The sequence below is a fragment of the Octopus bimaculoides genome, chromosome 2 (genome assembly GCF_046866305.1).
Source record: "Octopus bimaculoides isolate indiv1 chromosome 2, ASM4686630v1, whole genome shotgun sequence".
NCBI lineage: Eukaryota > Metazoa > Mollusca > Cephalopoda > Octopoda > Octopodidae > Octopus > Octopus bimaculoides.
This window is the reverse complement of record NC_142929.1, coordinates 178842747-178852746: the sequence shown is the minus strand read 5'-3', so window position 1 is coordinate 178852746 and position 10000 is coordinate 178842747. Positions and strand designations below refer to the sequence as shown.

General features: G+C 34.5%; 2 long non-coding RNA genes across 3 annotated transcripts in view; both read right to left on the bottom strand.

Moving 5' to 3' along the window:
• LOC149137297 (uncharacterized) overlaps nt 1-10000 on the bottom strand; it is a 192177-nt gene that overhangs the window by 90779 nt on the left and 91398 nt on the right. The window lies entirely within an intron of this gene.
• The window catches only part of LOC149137298 (uncharacterized), a 36560-nt gene that overhangs the window by 2219 nt on the left and 24341 nt on the right, over nt 1-10000 (bottom strand). Inside the window, exon 5 of one of the 2 annotated variants that reach the window (XR_016240827.1) lies at nt 1753-2350. This is a non-coding gene — a long non-coding RNA (uncharacterized LOC149137298). Of the gene's footprint in view, nt 1-234; nt 2351-10000 lie in introns of those variants that run through there. The other variant, XR_016240828.1, reaches the window with a different exon arrangement.

Below are 10000 nucleotides of genomic sequence, written 5' to 3'. Positions count from 1 at the left end.
TTCTCTTCCTCTCACCGTTCCCTCTCTCTCACTCCTCCTCCTTGACCCTCTCGTCGCTGACACGTGACGAATATGAATTCTTTCTTTCTACTTCCTGCCTTCCTATAGAGAAGACGTGAATTTTTTTGTCTCTCATTCACATCTAACTTCGCGTTCAAAATAATAATTTTTCTATCGTCTTGGACTAATAGCCCTTACCGTTTGTTTTCATTGTTATGCCTTGTTTTTACTGTCTTTTACTGTCTTGTTCTCACTGTCCTGTTCTTGTTTACACCTTCACCCTCCGCAAAAAATTCCAAATTCAATTAATTTGCTTTGCGGGAAGGACTGTTCAAACGAAGTCGCGTATTGTCCTTGCCTTCGAAACGCGGAGTAGATGGAACAGAGGCAACTGAAGAAGGGAAATATTCTTTATGTTGCATGTCTGGTTTCTCTCTTTGCTTTTTTCGTTGTTCGAAAAAAAAGTTCGCTTTCTGTCTTCGTCTTTATGTTTTCGTTTCTCATTGTGCTCAACGTTTCTTGTGATGTCCTGTACCCATATATGCATGTATGTATACATATAGATGTAGGTATGTACATATATGTATGGATATATGCATATATTTATATATTATTTATGCTATTATATATACATATATACATACATATATACACACACACACATATATATATACATCTACATATACATACGTATATACACACGCTCACATATACGGATATGTACGCGCACTCTCTCACACACACACTTACACACACGCATTTACACACACTCACTCCCACCATGCATTTAAATATATATATATCTTCTCACACATATACATACATACATACACACTCACACGCACTATATATTTTTTCTTCCCTCGTTTATTACTATTCTTATTTTGCTATTTCAACTCATGTCCATTGTCTGGAAGTCTTTCGTCACACATCTGTGACCTCTTCAGTGACTTTTTCTTGTGTGTTCTTGCTGCACTTCCTCCATTCTGTTCTTCTAAGATGTGTATCCTTATGTGCGCATGCGTTTGTGTCCTTGTGTGTGTGTGTATATATATGCTTGTGTGTGTGTCATGCTTTTTGGCAGCAATGTAGCCTTTCCCTCAACACCGTCCTTTCACACCATTTATGATTTTTATCTCCTCTCTTTTCATCCCGTCTGTCTTTAGTCATATGGTGTGGTGTGGTGGTGGTTGTTACTGTTCCACACTACATGACTAAAGACAGAGGGATGAGAAGAGAGGAAAAAATCGTGTTCCTTTCAGTTGAAGAGCGTAGCTCGAAACATCAAAGACTTTCTCTATTCCCGAGCGTTAAACTAATACATCCATTTGTTGTTTACACCACCTGTCTTCGTCTGTTGTTTTTTTTCGTAAATTCTCCCATATATATATATATATATATATATATTGAGAGAGACAGAGAGATATATAGATATACATAGATATAGATATACATATATACATATAATTATTACAAATTAAAAGGGTAAAGGATTATCAATTTATTAATTTATTAATAAATCAACAATTAATAATTTTTACCAAGCCCTTCGGTATGTAAGCACTATTATCGGTGGAGAACTTATTTAAAAGTTCATATATATTTATAAACATAATTTAGGGATCAGCAAATATTTGCTTCACCACATACCGAAGTTCAGAAATAGCAGCTAAAAAAGCTGAGACTCCAACAGATAGCATTACTTGTAACTCACAAAGGCAAAAACAAGAAGAAAAAACAATGAAAACTAACCATTCCGAAGATTAATCGTAGACGCGTTTCTGGATTATGAGTGATAAATACTCAATTTCCTTTATCAATACGATATTCCAGTAGTAAATTCGACTATGCTAGCAAACTGTCCACACGCACACAAATACGGATGTGTACACGTAGTCACATGCACTCCGCCCAATTTCATTTCAAGTTTCCCATTTCGGTACTATCTGCATGAAACTAGCATATATCCCCGCATAATGCACCTGGTCGTCTTCTGCGCGGCAAACGATGAACCATCTTTGCATTGTCTTGAATCACATAATTCAAGATGTAATGAAAAATGAAAGTCTGTTGATAGTCCACACCGTGAACTAATGCGCAAATTCTCCCTGTAGTCTGTAGAACTTAACGATCTTCGCTAATTGATTCACGCATGAACAGGCCCTGAATTTGGAATCAGTGGAAACTTTTGCATTTACCGACAAATATGAGGTGTGTTAAACTTTGATCATTGGGTCTGAGCAAAGAAAGGATCCGAAATATTGTATCGTTGAATTCCAAGGTTGATTTCTTTCGATTCATGAATTTTGATCTAGCAATACATTGCGAAAATGAAAAAGGATGCAGCACACTGTGAAAATGAAAAAAAAATAAATAAAAGATGAATTCAAGACCATTCTAACAACAAAAACGACTGAGTTGAGCAATCAAACAATGACGCTATGAATAAGCCCTTGAAAACATGATAACACTGGGAAGCGTATACTGAATGGTAAAAAAAAAAACGTGAATAGTTTTTTTCTCCCACAAAGATTTTCAATTCACAAAATATTAATCGTTTACTTTCTCACACCATCAAAAGAATAAAAACAAAAATGCTTCAGCTTTCTAAAATAGACCAAAAAAAAATAAAACGATCATTCAAATGACATACAATAAACGGTCCTGAAAGCTACTGACAATGTACTAATCGTCAGCAATGATAACGTTGGAAGGTGCTGAGGATTTGTTGGATTTCACTTCAACCGTCTGAGAAGAATTGACACTTGAAATTGCAATTTCATTTTAGGCGTACTTTGGTTATATCGATAAATAAAAGAAAAAGACAATGTCCGATGTGGTGCGAATTGTTCACACACAGACTATATCAAGCTGCCTTCAATGGAGTGGAAGGTAGAACAAACCTACGAGTATCCAGTCTATTTTGTAAATATAAGTATTGTACAAATATATAACTAAGTTTGCAGAAAATAAGAGATATTATTCCAATAAATGCGTGTTACGCAATATTTAAAGATTATTTATGAAGACCAAACTTCAATAATGTAAGCAATACCCAAGCACAAAATATAACACCTATTTTCTGAAAATGAAAATGGTGGTGATATTAATAAATTTATAGTTTTCTTTTTCAAAAACTCCTATTTTAACTGATTATATTTATTTTATATTACATATGACGTTTCAAATGGACACACAATAGAAATTTAAAATGTTACCCTTTTCATTACCAGCAAAGTGACAAGTATTGAACAAGGTGATACACATATATACATATATATATATATATATATATATATATATATATATATATATATATATGTACATATACATTCATACGTATGTATGGATATATATATAAATAATAAATAATATAATATATATATATATATATAATGGACCTTTTTGAGTTGTCAGCTGTCTATCTACTCCTCATTTCGAGCATTCCATAATAATAAAAGTCTTTAAAGACAGTTGCTTCCATAAATTCTAAAATAAAATTGAGGATTTATGGAAGGTCAAAGTTGGAACAAAACAATCACAGTGGAGGCATACAACGAATTCGAACGAAAAAAAACATGGATGCTCTTTAGACTAGAACAAGAGAAAAATAGCGAACACTGGGAGAAACTTTTTTCGTTTTGAAGAGAGAAAAAATAGAAGGGAGGAAATCGCGTCCGATCGTTTAAACGTCCGTGTAAGAAAAGAAAGATGGTCGCGTGAGGAAAAGAAAGATTGACGATGGTCACGTGTGAGCAATGGGAGAGTGAGAGAGAGAGAGAAAAAGAGGAGGCATACATACATACATACATATATACATGCATGCATATATAGATACAGGACGTAACCAACGGTGCAAATAGCATGAAATACGTAAACAAAGGAAGGAAACACGAGTAATATACATAAACAACGAGAAAAAAATAGAAAACAGTAAACATTAACACAGCGAAAAAACCCTATGTATATAGGCGTTTAAAAAGTGGAGAGGATAGAATACAAAATGGACAGACATCATCCGGTAAACATTCCAGTATCTCTATTTATTCCAATGTATTAGAATGTATTAGATGAACACATACACATTTTTAGTAGTACAGCATATCAAATATAAAGAGTTGGTAATTGCAAGAACAAGGGTGTGGAAGCATATAATCACATAGTAACAGATGATTGAATGAGTAAATGAACAATTGAGCAGATTGTTAGTAGGTGCTAGTTCCTTACGGCCGTTTCTGCCAAGAGGCAACGAAATCTTCCAGGTTGTCTCCAAATCTTGAGTGTTATGTAAGGATGAGCAGGTATGACTTGGATAATGAATGTGCCTCTAGGCTTCTTCAGAGGGTCTAAGTGGTAGGGAGTGCTAACACATATAAAAACAGTTAATAATAGCTACAGTTTGTTTGTCTTTTTTAAAAAAAGGAGAAAAAGAATAGGAGTAAGAACAAGAACAAACATGAGGATGAGGGTGAAGTACATCTTAGTATAATGATTTCGGTATCGCAAGGGGAAAGAAGATACAGACTTTCCGTGATGTATTATCTGATCTATGTTATTTCATCCAATGGTGAATAGGTGAATAAATTCGTTCTCAGAAGGAGTTTTCTCAGGAAGCATAATTTTAGGCAGTAATTCACATTGTGTTTACATAGAACTTCAGTGGTGGGTTTGAAGGTATTGATCAGTAATGCACCTGCTGACGATCTGCTCATTTGCTCATGTACTCATGCAATCACCTGTTCCTATATGATTATATGCTTCGACACCATTTTACCTACTCTTTATATTTGTAATTACCGACTGTTTATATTTGGTATGCTGTACTACTAATAAATGTGGTTGTATTCATCTAATACATTGGAATAAATAGACATCCTGGAATGTTTACCGTCTGATGTCTGTCCATTTTGCATCCTATCCACTTTCTTATTTGCCGTATAAATATATATATATATATAAAAGATAATAAGAGTGAAAAAACTACAGAAGGCTTGTGTTACATGGTTAAAGTATATATTTAAATTATGTCAGAAAAATGTAAGAAAAATGTTATAAAAATGTTATAAAATCTTTTTGGTATATAAACATTGTATTTTGAGAAATAACCGGTTTCGTGTTGTCTTTTCAAATTTCTCTACTTCATTGTGTCGTGTTCGTTCCAGTCTGAGAAAGAAGAGTTCTAGATAGGCGGAGGTAATTAGGGATTTCTTCCGGTATAGGGGAGATAATCGAAATCTAGGAGGTGGTAGAATTTGATTAATTTACCATGATTTTGTTCTATATTTTTTCCCCCTTTTTTTTCCCAGTGGGGTGATGAATTTCCTTATTTAAATGTGTTAGCAATGGTTAAGTTTGGGTTTGTATTTTTGAATGAAAAAGGTTTCCTTATTTAATCTAATCTGTGTTGGTGTTTTAATGGCACATTGATAAAAAGGAAAGATTATAAATTGTGGTAGCATTTGTTTTGCGCATTTTTCAATATGATCACTAAAAGGTATCATTCGGTATTCTGGGTGTGCAATCTGCTGGCGGTGCAGAGTGCATCTACGTCTGAGCGATAACCCTGTAGACCCTATGTAGTTCTCGTGGCAGCCCGAACATCTTATTACATAAATAAGATTTTCTGAGGCACAAGTAAAGTTAGATTTAACTTTGAATTTGTGTCCCTCTTTGAAGAGGAATTCTGAACCTTCTAGAATGTTTGGGCATGTTGCACAATTTGGTCGACCACATTTGTTTACTTTCGCATCTGTTGTTTCGGAAAGTAATTTTGCCTTTGTGAGGATCTTTTTCAGTGATTTTGGTTGTTTGTGGCTTTTGATGATTTTGTGTGTGTGTAAAATTTCCTTCAATTTGGGGTCCTTATGTAGCATTGGTATGTTTTGGGTGATGATGGTGAAGGCTTCTTTGTTTCTGGGGTTGTATGTGGATATGTACGGTAGTATTTTCGGGGAATGTGTGTTGCTGTGTTTAACTTTTCTTAAGTTTTCTATGTTAATTTGTGATGCACGTCTGATTCCTTCCTCTATGAGTTGAACTGGGTAGTGTCTGTCAATTAGTGTGTTTTTGAGTTCTTGTAGTCTGTAGTCTCTAGTATTTTCTTCTGACACTATTGTGCATATTCTTCTTGCAAGGTTGAAGGGGATGTTTGTCTTGGTGTGTCTTGGGTGGCATGAATCAAATAGTAGATATTGTTTGGCGTCTGTGGTTTTGTAAAATATGTCCGTTTCTATTTTTAGGTTTACTTTTTTAATTAGTATATCCAAGAATGGGAGCTCCTTTTGGTTGTACTCCATTGTGAACTGTATGTTTGGGTTGACACTGTTCAGTAGACTTTTGAATTTCAAGAGTTCATCTGTGTTTTCATTCCAGAGTATGAAACAGTCGTCCAGGAACCTTTTCCAATTTTCTTTTATGTATTGGGAAAGGGTGTTTCCAAAGGTGGATAAAGATTCCTGGTATATTATTATTTCCAAGTAACCCATTGTTAGGTTCGCAATGACTGGAGCTGCCCTAGTGCCCATAAATTTCTTTGGAAAGAAATCTGTGAAAAGGAAGAAAGAAATTCTCTCCTACGCTGGGGAAAAAAGCAATGATTTCTTCCAAAGATATGAATCAAATTTTAAACAAGAATTCAGCACAGATAATCCCTTCCTAAAGAAAAGAACTATAAATAATAAACAAAAACTGAAAAACGCACAAACCACCACCAATTTCAACCACTTAACCAACAACAACCCTCCTCATTACCCTCCATACACCATAAATAGAAATCATTTACAACCACCACTTTTGAGCCACCCAAAACTAAACAGGGAACAAGCTTACAGACAACGCATTTATGAAATAGATTGCACCAAACATAAAGATCACCCATACACCAGGAACAGAACACACCAACAACGTCCCAACACCAGGCATAACCACCCCATAACAACCCAAAACAACACTAGGATAAGAAACACACCACATGCTAGTCACTACTACCCTATGACCCAAAATTACTGGCCCCCACCGAACTCAAGAACAACACAAAATAACATCAGATCAAGAAACATCCCACATACTAGAGTTACACACATCACTAACCAAAACACCCATAGACACCCACACACATATAACAATCTAAGGCAACAATACTACCATTCCCCCGAACCAATCCCATATAACCTAACAGACAGCTCATGCAAACAAAATTACAAACAACATTTTTTAGCCCCAGGCCAGAGACACCAGGACACAGGCTGGAATCTAGTAATCAGAAAAAACCGAAGATAATCAATCTCTCAACCAAACCTCTCTCAAGCATAAAAATAGACATCCTCTCAAAAGGACTAAAATTCACCCCAACTCCACGCAGAGCCAACCTAAATGAAGTGAAGGACAGTATAACAGAATTCTGTAGAAAATTAAGACTCACAGAAGCATTTACCAATCACAACACTGAAGATGACTCACTAGTCAAAAACAAAAGTGAGCACATCCCACACAAAGGTAAAAATAAAAATCTAGATGAATTCTGCAACCACATCGAGAACTTCCCTTACCACACCATGCATAAACAGAGAGTAAACTCAAACTTTAACTACACAATGGAAGGAACTAATAGAACTCTAAAATGATGAAGATATTACGATTAAGGAAGCAGATAAAGGAAGTGCAGTTGTAATAATGGACACATTATACTATAGAAACCTAATAATCTCCATGCTGGATGACAATCAACACTGAAAAAGTCACAAACTACACCTCACAAAAAATAATGAAAACCCTGTCCTCACTAATTAAAACACATGGAAATGAACTGACAACCAAGGAGATTGATTTTCTAACAAACTTCAAATGCAAGCCCAGCCTTTTCTATGGTCTGCCAAAAATACACAAAAGCCAGATCATAAATGAAACCATCAAAAAATCACCAAAGACATACATACATACACCAAACCGGGGGATCTAAAACTGCGACCCATCATAGCTGGCCCAGCCTGTGAAACACACAGACTAAGTCTATTTATGGACATCCTCCTATATCTATGTATCAATGTATTCATCTACCTCAACTTCTGTGTATATAAACATATATAAAGTATTTGATGTGGAGTACAGATGCTGTATAGTGAGAAAAAGGAGGCACTCAGAATTTTGGATAATTCTTTATTATCACTTTTGTTCATTTTTTGAAGTCGACCAAGACAAAATGAAAGGGATAAAAACAAAAAATCCGATTCATATGAACGAATAAATAAACGTTCTCTTTTTATCATTTTGATTTTGTCTTGAATTATTCAATATTCTGACTGCCTTCTTTTTCTCAATATATATATATATGTATGCGCATGCACACACATCACACGTGGACCCACATGAACAACAGGAACATCCATCTACAATTGTTGGCTTAATACTAGTTACATAGTTTAAAATATTCGTAGTTTATTCTCTTAAGTCTAAGCAATAAAAGCTGGAAACCTGCAAGTTACATGTTAACTTTTTATGTTAATACGGATATATTATTACGCAAAATGTTGTACATACCGACGCACAAGCACAGCCGCACATGTATTTAAGAATATAGAATATATATATATATTCAAATATATATTTGTGTGTATCTTTCAGTAGATGTATATATATATATATATATATATATCTATATATATATACACGGACGGACACACACATATATGTATAGATATTTGTGCACTTAGATATGCATAAATATTCGCATAAACATGGAGTATTCATGCATTGAAATGAGATCCTATATGCAATTAAATATGCATGCACTGAGGCAGACCTAAGTACATTCACAGATATTGCACTCCAGCAAACGATTTCTGCGAAAACATATTACGCAATAGACAACACACATGTAAAGACGGTTAAGAGAATAACGCTTTCATCTTTCCTGTATTGGTTTCACATCATTGTTTTGCTTACACTTCTTTATTTTCAATTATTCTGTTTGGATATTTTATTTTTTCTTCTTTACATAATAATTCATGAAGAAGTAACTACTTCGCCTGCCTTTATTTCTTTCATAAACATTTTCTAGTATTTTATTTTTTTCAACAATTAGTTTATATTTTTATGCATATTTTCTATATTTAAGTTTGATTATTTATCTTTAGTTTTTGTTTCGTTTTCTATCGAAGCTTTCTTTTCTCTAATTACATTTTTTAATGTACATCTCTTATTTTCTTTGAATGCTTTGCACTGCACCACACCGCGTCATTGATATTGCTTGTAACTGCACATCTCATCATCTCCATAGGATTAATAAACTTTCACATGCACTGGCATAGGCACTAAAGCTATCTTTCTCCCTATCTAACCCCTAACACCCAAGTTCCGACTAACTCTTTCTCCGCATGTGTATATACATACTTATATGCATACATATATATACACCTATATACAGATATGTATAAATACTAACAAGTGTGTGTCTGTGTGTTTGTGTGTATATAGTGTATAGGCTGTGTGTGCATCTATATTATATGTATATCAACATATATGGTTACTTATCAATTTTGGACTTGTCGACCTCTGAATGGAGAAAACACACGTAAAGTAAATAAACAAATGCACACATTTACACTCCCAAAGTGCACAAATGTACACATTTGCATTTCCTGGCTGTATACGAATGAAAGACCACCACGAAGATCAAAATAACAAATTTATAATATCTATTGTTTCTGCTATAGGTACAATATTCGTGATTTACAGGTATAATTTATCGATGGAATCATATTTCTTTATCGACCCCAGAAGTATGTAAGACAAAAATGAGTTTGGCGTCACTTTAATAAAGAACGAAAATAGTCAGATTATATATCGAAAGCTATTTTGTCTGATGCCCTAAGAAAACTGCCAATCCACTGCTGTAAAATAAAATTTTAATATTAGCCACATCAAGGGCAAAGAGCTTACAAAATCTTTACCACACCGGCCAAAAAGCTTTGTGGTATCTCACCCGGCTTTTCCTTGAGAATTC